The 12,321-nt window shown below is 43.7% G+C and overlaps 1 protein-coding gene across 3 annotated transcripts in view; it reads left to right on the top strand.

Moving 5' to 3' along the window:
• The window catches only part of Afap1l2 (actin filament associated protein 1 like 2), a 103,471-nt gene that overhangs the window by 41,706 nt on the left and 49,444 nt on the right, over window positions 1-12,321 (top strand). Inside the window, exon 1 of one of the 3 annotated variants that reach the window (XM_004631550.2) lies at window positions 1,542-1,576. The exons of the other annotated variants lie outside the window; for them this stretch is intronic. The gene's annotated coding sequence lies outside the window, so the exon portion shown is untranslated. Of the gene's footprint in view, window positions 1-1,541; window positions 1,577-12,321 lie in introns of those variants that run through there. 3 annotated transcript variants of the gene reach the window in all.

The following is a 12,321-nucleotide window of genomic DNA, read 5'->3' as shown; positions in this document are numbered from 1 at the left end:
CTGGGTGGGTTTATGAACTCTTAGATGTATGGTAGAACTCTATGCTTTTTTTTTTTTTTTTTTTTTTTTTTGGCAGAACCAGGGATTTAATCCATTTATGCTCTTGAGAGAGCTTTAGTCTTCTTCCCAAATGACCTTCACAAAGTGTACTTCCGTTTGTTCATTTGCTCATTCATTCATTAACTCATCCATCCATTCATTCACTTATTCATTCTTTCTTTCATTCATTTACTCATTTACTCACTTGCTCATTCATTTAACAAGCTTGCATTGAGCACTGTGATTGCCACTCACCAAAGTCAGCATTGGAAGGAAGCATGTCTCAAGACAGGCACGAAGGTACATTCCCTATGAAACTCATGGGCTGGAGAGAGGAGGAGAGAAGTGCAGCTGACCTCCAGCACACCTGAACCTGAACATGATAGATGGGTTCGGGAGAAACCTGGTCACACATTGCAGAGAATACTGGCTGTTGGAAGCCTATAGTTTTCTACCTCTATTGAACCAAGGGCTTAGTGAATTTAAAGACCCAAGACTCTGGTTCTTAATCCCATCTTCTCACTTAAACCAATTGGAGAGCCTCTGGGTGCTTGGACTCTCTGAGAGTCTGGTTTATTTTATCTGGGGGAATGGATACTAAAAGAAAACATACTTGTGACCCTGGGGGTGGGGAGGGACTCAGTGAAGTCCTTATCCTGCCCCCTTATGGCCAGGGTCAGTCTAAATCCTTGTAGCTGAGGAGCAAGGGCCTTGCTCAGTGATGGAGTTAGAGGTGAGAAGACAAGAAGATTTCTTGGTTTGGGCTTCCCCATGTCCCATTCTGTGTTCAGAGGCATCTATCCCCTCCTCTCCTTGCCAAAGTTATGTTCATATCCTAACCCTCAGAATGGGACTTTATGTGGAAACAGGGCCTTTGCAGACATAACCAAAGACGACGTCAAACGTGGCTAGGAGGGTCCTTATCCAGTGACTGGTGTCCTTTTAGGAGAGGGAAATTTGGGCTTCAGACACTTGGGAAAAACCTCATGTGACAACAGAAGCCAGGATTGGAGTGGTGTGACTGCAAGCCAAAGCGTGCAAGACCATTGGCACCACAATAAGCTAGAAGAAATCAGGAGCGGGCTCTTCCCCGGATTCTTAGGAGGAGCATGGCCCTGTTGACCCAGAACTGTGAGAAAATGACTTCCTGTTGTCTTCAGTTTGTGCCGTTTGCAGCAGCTCTGGGACAGAGGGCACCAAGGTCATGGCTCACAACAGGGTTAATGCCAGGCTCCTCTTTTGGCCCTGCCAGCAACAGGAGCCCAGGGAAAACACTCCACAGCTGTCGCAGCTGTGATTTCACTGAGAGTTTAACAAAGCAGCAGCCCACACTAGAGAATGTCAGCATGGGTAGGTGACCCAGAGCAAATGTGGCAGCTTGGCCCTCGGACCTTTAGCCTTCAGTCAGGCCCATGGCACCAGTTGCTGTTCAGACATGCCTCTGTGGTGGAGTTAGGCCTCTAGGCCTGGCAGGAAGGCCCCAGTCTGGCACCCTGGCTCAGTCCTTCTTGGTGCTGCATTTGCTCTGAGACTTCAGGTGAGGAGCTATCTCTTTGGGAGAACTCAGTTTCCCCATCTGTAAAATGGAGGTAATGTTGTATTTCACTTCAACTTGGAAAGATGAGACAAATAATAATAGTAGACTGTTGAATGCAGTAAATGAGACTCGCGTGTGTGAACATCGTGTTGTCTCCCTAATGTAAGAGCGTGAAGGAGTACATAAAATCCAAAAATTGTGGGGCTGGGGAGATGGCTCAGTGGAATAAGCGTTTCCCTGGCAAGCACGAGGGCCTGAGTTCAATTCCCAGTTCCGCAAAAAAACAAAACAAAATCCAAAAATTGCAGTTGGTGCTGTGAAAAGGAACTTCTCAAAAGGGAAGAACAACTGGGAGGAGACCAAGGAGAAGAGAAAGGAGGGAAGGGAAAAATACCTATGTATACACACACAAGATAGCTAAGATAATTGTATTACTAATTTCCATTGATTTATTGAAAGGAATAGTTAGTGCTTAAGTTTTTTGGACCGATGTTACATGCTTATATCTGGTCATTTGAACAATGCCTTTGAAGGCAACAATATGCAGTATAACAGCCCTATTGAGCTCCTGTCATCTTGTTTTGAAATTCTGTATTGTTTTGAATGTTTTTATTCTCTTTTTTAAAAAAATGATAAAAGAATTCCTAGGCACTGCAGACTATCACGTGATAGCACTGTTCTTTCCATGGTGTGAGCAGAACTGGCTGATGCGGTGGGGGTGGGGGCGGGGGTGGGTTGGTCGGGAAAGGCCTTCAGGAGGCTGGGGATAAGCAGTGAATCCAGGCCAAAGGTCTGGGCTTTGATTTTAGCTCTTCTACCTGTTGTTCTTTAACAGTAGAGAAGCTACTTAATTCATTGTCCTTCACTAAGACTGGGTAATGATATCTGTCTCAGAAGGCTGTGGTTGCCAGGCAAGGTGGTACATGCTTGTAATCTAAGCACTCTGAAAGGCTGAGGCAGGAAGGTTCTGTGCTGAGCCTAGCCCAAGCGGCTTAGCAAGACCCTGTCTCCAAATTTCAAGTCGGGGTGGGCATGTAGCTCAAGGTAAAGGTCCTGGGTTTAATCTCCAGTACTACAAAAGAAGAAAAGAGGAGGAAGGAGGAAAATGAGAAAGAGAAGAGAGAAAAGGATGCTGTAGAGGATGACGTGTGAATGAGTGACATCACATGATTGCGTAGTCTAGTGCTTGTGTGTTCAGTGAGTGCTTGGGGAATCTGACAGGAGCAGTAGCCGGCATGGGGAACAGGGGGTGTGCCTTGGCCTTCCTATGTCGGGGTAGCAAGAGCCTGCAGACTGACACTCTGGCTGAGTCAGGCCAGAAGAATGCTGCCCGGTGGCACATGTGGGGAACATGGCAGGCTGCACGTGTCATGAGGAGGCTGGTCACAAGCACTTTTCAAGGGACACAGCTGCGAAATTCCTGGGTCTGTGTGTTCTGCGTTGCTCCTTTCTGACTCCCAGAAGCCTATTTCTCTGATGTGTTGCTTTTGTGCTCAGACCCTACTCTACAAGAGGTCTCAAGTATGGGAGAAGCTGGGTCCCTGTTGTCACCAAGTAAGGGGCAGAGCCTGGCCATGAGTGCCCCGAGCAAGGTCCCTTCCCTCACTCTCTGCTCAGCTGTCCCCTAGCAGAAAACTCCACGCCTATCACTTGCTCAGCTTTCCATGAAAATTGTCTATAATTATCTACAGTAAAAATGGAGCAGGGATGCTTTCTGTACCAGAATGAATGTTTTCAAATTCTATAAAGTTTTGTTTTTTAACCTGATTGATTTTAAGCCTAAACAGATTCTTATAATCTGGTGGAAAAACAGACCTTTTCCTACCAGGTTAATCTCTGGGAAGCCTGTTCTCTACGGGGGTTTTTGTTTCCTTCCTAAAGCTTTATGTACGAACACTTTGTACCAGCTCCCTAGGTCCAGTGGAGTGTGCTAGTTTCCTAAGGCTGCTGTAGCTAATTACCTTAATGGATTATGATGGTTTAAAAAACCCACAGTTTATTCTTTCATGTTTCTGGAGCACTCAAGTCCAGATCAAGGTGTCAGGAGGCCCATTCTTCTGCTGTCTCTGGAGAGAAATCCTTTCTTGTCTCTTCTAGCTTTTAGCAAGGAATGTAGTGACTTTTCTGCAGTTGCTTCTTTCTGACTCCTAGAAACCTATTTCTCCAATGTGTTGCTTTTGTGCTCAGAATCTACTCTACAAGAGGTCTTGAGTGTGGGAGAAGCTCAGGCAACTCCAGTGTCTGCCTTCATGTCCATATGGCCAAGTCCCCTTCCTCTTCCAAGGGCCCCAGGTCTTGGGTTCAGTGCCCTCCTCATTCGCTTTGGTCTTCCCTTGAGATTCTTCATCTCATTGCAACTGCTAAGATGCTGTGTATTTGATCTTAGCCAAAAGGCTGAGAAGCGATTGCAAGGATACTGTGCAAGTGTGATTGCATTCACAGGTCCTGGAGGTTAGGATTTCAATGTACCTTTTTGGGCAACACACTTCAGCCTACTATAGTGAGTTGAATAAAACTAAAATGTTTATTCAGCAGTGCTTTGTGTCTAGTTATTTTCATACATTATTTCACTTAATCCTCACACCCCTTACAAAATAGTTAGAGTTTATCTATATAGCTTTCTTTGAGTGGAAAAGCTGAGGTTCAAAGACAGTATAAAACTTGAATGTCCATATGGCCATAGATTCCAATCCAGCTCTTCCTACTGTACTGGGTCGCCCTGCATCACAAGAAACAAAATGTAATAGCTGTCATATTAAAATAGCTGTAGAAAAATGTGTTTTTCTGCCACCGATTCATACATAATCATAGAAGAGTACTAGAATGTTGAGAACACTAAGAATCCTGTATTATGTCCCTTGAAAGGGTACAGAAAAACCAGTGCAACTATAGCAAGAGAACTGAGCCATATCCAAAAGGATATACTCTGAAAGGGTTGAAACTATTTTAATTTTGTAGCTAAATCTAAATATGTCATTCATATTGAGTGTTCTATAATAGTCAGTGAGTAAAGAAATGGAGCACAGTGACATGTGTGGCTTCAAGCAATACCCCATTATGAGACAGGAGCAGAGACAACCCCTCCGTATGCATTGTGAGCTCTCAGTTGCAGAAGAGGAGTGAAGATGGGCCTTGAGTTGTTCCCACCTCTGTGTTCTGCATTCCCGTGTCCAGTGGAAATGCTGAGTGAAATCTAAGCCCAGGCTTGCAGTTTCATGTCTGGCTACAATCCTGTATTGTAGGGTCATATTAGAAGTTAGGCACCAGGAGTCTGGGGACAGTCTCCAGTCAGCCCATTGATATTCTTGGCCCATCGTTGGTTGAGACCTCACAGTAGTGCTACAGAACTCCACACCTTCCCTGCCAGAGACTTGCCACTATTTTCTGCCCATGTTTATTTTCTGACACTTGATCCTATAATTTCACCAGAACAGAATATATGTGAGGGAAATCAGTGTGCGGAGAGAAGAATTTTGCTTGGAATAGTAACTATACACCCAAATTTCTGAGAGCTGAGCCTCAAGCACCTGAGGAACTGTACAGATGTGTTGGGTTTTGAGTCATGTTTACTGGAATAAGTTGAGGATAGATTAGCACCTAGGAGGTGTTAGGCTTCCAGACAACACCTGGTAGTAATAAATGTTTCTATTCTTAGCCATGTAGAACTTTTCTTGCCTTTTTCTAAGTGTAATTCAACCTAAGTAGTACATCTCCCTGGTTTACAAAAGTATTAGCCAAGATTCTTTAGAGAAGCAGAACCAATAAGATATCTATTTATCTGAAGATACATCTATCTACAGAGACATCCACCTGTCTCTCTATTTGGAGATTTGATATAAGGTATTGGATCATGTGATCATGGAGGCTGAGAGGTTCCAAATGTGGATTTGGTGAGCCCCAGTTGGAGTCTGAAGTCTTGAGAACCAGAAAAGCTGCTAGGCTAAGTTCTAGTCTAAAAGCCTTCATATTGAAGATCTAAGAAAAGCAAACATTTCAGTTCAAGTCCAAAGATGGGAAAAAAACCCACTGATGTCCCAGCTCAAGTGGTCAAGCAGGAGGAGATTCCCTCTTACTCCATCTTTTTTGTTTTCTTTAGGTCTTCAGGGGATGAGATGAGGGCATTCCCAGTAGGAAGGAAAATGGTGTTTTCCAAGTTTACTTGTTCAAATGGCAATCTTATCTGGAAACTCTTGAAGAGACACATGGGTCCATGCTGACCAGATGTCTGTGCACCCTCTGGCCCAGCCAACTGGTGCTAAAATTAACTGCCATACTCTTGGTATGGCAGCTGTTTACTCTTGCTGCTGGTAAAGGGGCACTGTCATATACACGACCCTTTTTGTATCCTTGGTGAAGTTGTATGCAGTTGGAAGTGGATTGAAGAAGCCAAGGCAGAAACTGAAGAGTGCTTTGTGAGATGGAATGTTCTCCTCTGAGATTCTATTGGCCTCCTTCCTCTTGCCCTGACCCTGGCAATATGCTTTTCTCAAATGAAGGAAAAGATGGATAAGATACATAATTACAGTGCAAAGAGAACTGTTTAGATTTCCTTGACCAGTACAGGAAGGCAAGAGATTACTTGGCTGAAACCTATTCCTAATAGACAGAAGGAAGCCTTCAGTAAAACATCATACACCAACCAGTCTTTACCTTTGCATTAGCCAGTGCACTTGCCACAAACCCACTCTGCCAAGTAGATCTGCTGTGCAGGGCATAGGAAAATAGATGTGTTTCCAGATGGCTGCCCCATCTGTACTGACCTGTGGCGCTCCTCTCACCTCCTCCTGCCACTTTGCCTGTCCCAGGTGCACTGTTAAGCATATAAGTTATGCTTGGCTATGGAATTTATGAACTACCTTTGAGGGGCAATTGTTGTCGTTGTTGTTGTTAGCTAACTTTAACAGAAGTGATGTAGTCTTTTTAATACGAAAAGTCATCTTAAACCCTATAATAAAGTGGTTATGCCTTGCAGTCTGGCCACACATGCTTAGCAAATATATTAGCAGAATAATTACTATGCAAGTTTGCTGATAAACTTGTATTAACATCTGAACAACTCAATGACGCACACCCCAGATCCTCATAACAGTGGCATCAGCTCTTCCTGTAATAGGTTTCCTGAGTCTATTACAATTTTCTTTTATTGTTTCACTGTTCTCAGAGAACACGATTTAGTCACTGGCAATTTATATTGACGGGCAGGATTGAGATAGAGTAGATGAATTTTTATGAATTTTTCATATACAAATCTAGGCAAATAATATTCCCTTAGCTGTACCAGCTTTTGTAGGGTCTATGTTCTGATTACTGGGAAATACCTTATTTTACTATTTGTACATGAGAGAAAAGAATTACAAGAGAGGCCAGCTAAGAGAGACACTGTCAGAGTGATGGGAATTAGGATCTGGATTTACTAGCTGTGTGACTTGGGGACAGTTGCTTTAAGCTTTCTGGGTCAGGTTCTTTGTCTAAGAGATCGTACAGGTTTACTGTTAGCCCAAGCTTAGTGAGAGAAGCTTTGTCCCTATTTGGCTGGCTTTATTATTGACAAAAGCAAGATTTGCTTTTTTGACTCATATTCCTTCTCTGTTACTGGCTCACTACTAACATATTCTGTTAATTGTAAGTCCGTCTTCCTATTTGGTTCAATAGGTTGAACCAAGTATGTTAATTCTTGGTGCTGAGTTTAAAGTTCATTTTTAAAAATTCTATACCAGATTATACCCAAAATGTTGGAAAGCAAAAGGCTCATTCCTTCCTAGGTTTTAAAAATAAATTTTATGGGTACATTTTTACACCTCTTACAGCTTATAATCGTCTTGGGGAATGGTTACATGTACACATTATTCCTGAGTTTTTAACACCTAATCTTCACTTATTATTAAGCCACTCCTTGGGAAAGTTTTGTAATCAGCTAGGATTGTTTTGGGGGATGCTGATTTTGAAGATTTGCTGCTTCTATTGTGGAGATTCGGTTTGAAGTTTGAGACAGACTCAATTTTAGCATCTGGGGGACTTGAAAAGCAGAATGTAACCTGTTGTTGAAAGAAACCTAGCACAGTGCTAATCCTCCCATGAGGGAGTAGGAGACAGCCATGGGTGGAAAGAGGTACTGGATGACGAATGAGTGATTCTGAGGTATCAGGGCTTATAAGAAGTGTCCTCAATTCGGTAGCACCTTATTTGAGAGGAAGGCGTGAAGGAAGTGTTATGGTATTATATGCCAAAAGAACTGTATCACGCATTTTTCTTGTGTGACTTCAAGAAGGAGGGAAAAAGGGGTCCTCCTGCTGGTCCTTGCCATCACTGTGCTCACCTGGAAATGTTTGTTGAACAGTTGATAGGTTATACATGGCCGCAGTGAGATCCCGTGACGAGGCAGCTCGCATTGGTGGCTGACGTGCTGACGATGCCTTGGGGGTGCTGATGAAGCCCGTGTTTAGGGTCAGAGCTAGGAATTCAGAGAAAGTAGAGCTGCGTGTGGCAGTTGTATTAGGAAATGTGGCTGCGCCAGGGACAAGGTGGCTTTTGAGTGCTTGTGGACGAGGCTGCCCTGTTAGAGAAACTGGATCAGACAGAAGGGGTGGGGCGGGGAGATAAGCAGCTAAGGTTCCTTCGAAGTTGCCCAGAGAAACAAAGAGAGATTTGAAGAAGCCAAATGGAAGCTTAAAATGTTCTCCTCAAATGAAATAACCCTGGAAGAGACTGAAATTGTACATCAGCAGTTTCTTTTGACAAATTTTGGCTGAAGCATTAAACAAAAACAAAGATCCAACTCAAAACGCTAATACCTTTAAATTGTTTATGTAATAGGGCTTCAGTGGTTTAATTTGGAATGTTTTTGTGATGAATAACTGGCTCCTGTTCATGTAAATAAAGCACAGCCTGCATGGAGTAACCGGAGCATCTTCATCCAGGTCAGGCCTGTTTTCCTGAGCAGAGAGCCTTCCTCTCTGGCCTCCTCCTCACCTTCGTAAATTACGGCCGGCACCCTGAAAGGCCCACTCTGAGCACCTTTGCTGCTCGTACAAAACACTCACTGAAAAATGAATTCCTTTACACCCCAGGATTGAAGCCTACTTGCAATTTACAAAGCTGTGAACTGAGATAAGAAATACGGATTTTCTTAAAATTTCCTTTTTAAGAAATAGGCTCTTTCGTGAACAGTGCTGGGCAAGTTGCATGTCTGTGCGTGGACGACTGAGTCAAGACTCAAGCGTCTCACCACATACTGAACTAAAATAAAAAATGGATCAAGATCTTAATGTTAGAAAGACTTACTCTGGCTTCTCTACAAATGCACTGTGTGACTTGGTTGAATTTCTTTTCCCTCTCAGAACACTGTTTTGTTTTCATCAGAAGGATGACTGTTTTTGCACCTGTGAAATTCTCTGTCCAAGGACTGAGGGTGAAGCTCCATGCAGAACCTGAATTTAGCCTTGTGAGGCCCTGGGCTCAATCCCTCGCACAAACAACAGAGTACTCCCTGTAATGGATATTCTTTTCTCTTTTTTCTTTGTTTCTTCTACTTCTTCTTCTTTTTTTTTTTTTTTTTTTTTTTTTTAGGGAAGGGTCTACCGAATGTTCAGGGACTCACTACTAGATCAGACTCTTAGTGATCCGCCTGTTTACAGCCTCCCAAGAGCTGGGATTACAGGCGCCATCACATCCAGTCTCAATTGCCATCTCAGTGCGCCCCAGGGGCAGGGCCGGCACAGCAGGCTCCGGGATTGAATCCTGGCCCCAGCACCTGCTTGCAGGCACTTTAATCCACTGAGCTATTTGGCCAGCCCTTGTAATGGATATTCTAAATCAGTGCTGGCCAATAAAAAATATAATTTACTACACATGCAATTTCAAATGACATCTATTTTTTAAAAATGTATAAAACAGGCAAATTAATTTTAAGCATACATTTAACTCAGTACTTATAAAATATTGTTTCAACATATTCTATATAAAATTGATTCTGTGTTTTTAAACATTTTGGCACAAAGTCTAGGACATCCCGGTTCAGAGTAGACATGTCCCATGTCCACAGTCACCTCGTGTCAGGTGGCTGAATAACTGGATGGTTCCAGTATAAACCATCAGTTATTGAGTCCCTCTCGGAGTTCATTTGAGGAGGGGCATTGCAAGACCTCCAGCCCTGTGAATTTCTTAGGCATTGTAGCTCTGCATGAATCCACTAGAAGCTGAGAGTCGGTTCCCTGTCATTTACAGAGTCTTAGAAAAAATGAGACTTAATAGTCAATTCCAAGGCAGAAGGAAAAAAGAGCCCTAGGATCCCTCCCTAGGACCTCACTCCATTTCCTTGACTCTGAGATTGCATAATCTGGAAAATCAAGTTTTTTCTAAGGCCAACACAAAGATTTGGAGGGACAAAACCTGCCTGAAATGATGTGAGGCACTGTAGGGTTTGTTGATCCCTTCTAGTGTATTTGTACATTCTATGTAGAAATAACACTGCAGCGTAGGCCCTGCTGGGGAAATACGTACCACCTGATGTTTCTAAACTCTAAAAGGGGCTTGTTATGGTTTGTGTCTAGTTGTCCCCTCAAAGCCTCATGCAGTCATGGGGTGGGGACTTCTAGAGTATGAGATTAATTTATGATCCACTGGGATTATGGGGTTTTAGTACTGCTGGGATTGTGGGTGTGTGTACTTCCCCCAGCCTGTCTCAGAGAGCCTGAATGAAATATGAGAGAGACAGAGAGACAGACTCACACTCTGTTGCCACTGTTGCTGTTCAGCACCATGAACTGCTGCTCTCTGCCGTGTGCCCCTGTGCCTTGGAGCCAACTGAATATGGACTGAACCCTCCAGTAACTGTAAGCTAAATAAACCTTTCCTTCCTTCATTTTGGGTGTCCGGTATTTGTCCCAGCAATGAGAGAAGAGTAACTGAGAGAGTGCTGAATTACAAAACTTCTTTGGCTTGGAGTTTCAAATAAGAGATCGTTGATATGTAGTAGGGTTTTTCAAAGTTTTTGATTGTGACCATGGTTGGAAATGTACTTTATATATTGTATCCCAGTACACATACACGCACACGACTAATGAAATTTTTATGGTCATATTCTCTATCATCATATGTGGTACATTCTGAGATTTTTTTTTTTTTAGTTTGAGACAGCATCTCACAATGTGTTTTAGGCTGGCCTTCATCTGAGGGTCCTCCTGCTTTGCCTTATAAGCAGCTGGGATTACAGATGTGTACTACCACATGCAGTCACAACTATTTATTACATTTGTGTGTGTGCTCCCGTGTCCGCCTGCCCATTAGGAGGTTGCGCCCACAGTTTGCAAAGCACAGTACTAGATACCACAAGGATAGAGCAGACCATCACAAATGGGCATGAGCACTACTCAGCAAAAGGAGAGAGGATATGGGCTTGTGGCGGGGAGGCACCTCCCTCGCCTTGGCTGCCTAATTCTTTGTTGTAATTGAAACAGCTATAGGTGTATGCCCCTGCACTAGCCCATCAGCCTGGCTTCTCTCAGCTGCCATTGTACTCTGTGGGCCAAGAACTACAGGCTCACCTTTGTTTCTGCCACCCAGCTGCCCTGCAGGCTCTGTCAGCAGTCCCTGAAGTAAACAGAGTGCTTCCTTCACAGCTTCCCTTTCCCAAGGCTAAGGCCAGCTCCGCTTCTCCCCACAAGGTTATGGAATGTCTCCTTCCTACTCCTGAGGCTGGTTGGGATGGCTTCACTGTTCCCTGCCTACTTGTTCTTGGTCCCACTATCCCTTGACAATATTGTAGCCCAACCTCCTCAAGATGCTCTCTTCTGGAACATTCCCCCACACTTTGCTTTCACTAGACTGGTTCTGAATTTCCCTTTCTGTCTAGTTGGTTTGGGGGGTGAGAGGTGGTGGTGCTAGTTGGAACCCAGGGCCTCATGTATGCTGAGCACGTGCTTCACCACTGGACTACATTCTTAGCCCCTATCTGGTCTGTTTTATTAAGCAAATCTTTACCAATATAAGGCAGGTTCAGATTAATGGGATAAACTCTTGGCTTGTGTCTAAAAAGAACTGCAGATTCTAAAATCTGATTCTTAGTGACCCTGGGACCATGCGGCTTCCTTTGGTAATGATAATGCCTGTCTCACAGGATGAAGTGGAATTTGATATGAAAGCTGCCTGGCTCAGATTCCAGGGTCAAAAAATATGCTGTGGCATTTCATTGTCAGAGGAAACCCAACCCAATCTGGCTTTAAAAAAAAAGAGAGAGAGAGAGAGAGATGCCAAGCACACATAATCAAACATAGTAGAATAGCTGGTTTGAAGTATGGCTGACTTCAAGTAGTATAATGGTGCTCGAGGGAATTTATAGTATCTCTTTCCTTCGGAGGTACACTGATCCTGGACATGTCCACGGTTGCTTCAAGCTGACAATGCCCTAGCAGTTCAGCAAAGCTTACGAACTAGATGCCCATTTCCTAGTCATTCCAGGGAAAATCCTAAGACATGCTTACTGGCTTGGCTCTGGTCACGTGTTCACTCCCAAGCCAATCACTATGGAATGGTGGAATAAAATACTCTGATTGGTTAGGTGCAAGGTCATATGACTGCCTGTGGAGTTCTGGGTAAGTTTTCCAGTTTCATCAAAACCACAAGCATGGACAATGCAGAAAAGGGTTTACCAAAGTAAAATCAGCTGTGCATAAAGATGGATGGATGCTGGAGAAAGGAAGAAAGCAGCAGTGTCCTCCGTGTACACTCACGGGTTATCCCCTCTGGGG

The sequence above is a fragment of the Octodon degus genome, unplaced genomic scaffold, assembly GCF_000260255.1.
Source record: "Octodon degus isolate 3935 unplaced genomic scaffold, OctDeg1.0 scaffold00042, whole genome shotgun sequence".
NCBI lineage: Eukaryota > Metazoa > Chordata > Mammalia > Rodentia > Octodontidae > Octodon > Octodon degus.
This window is presented reverse-complemented; position numbering and strand designations above follow the sequence as displayed.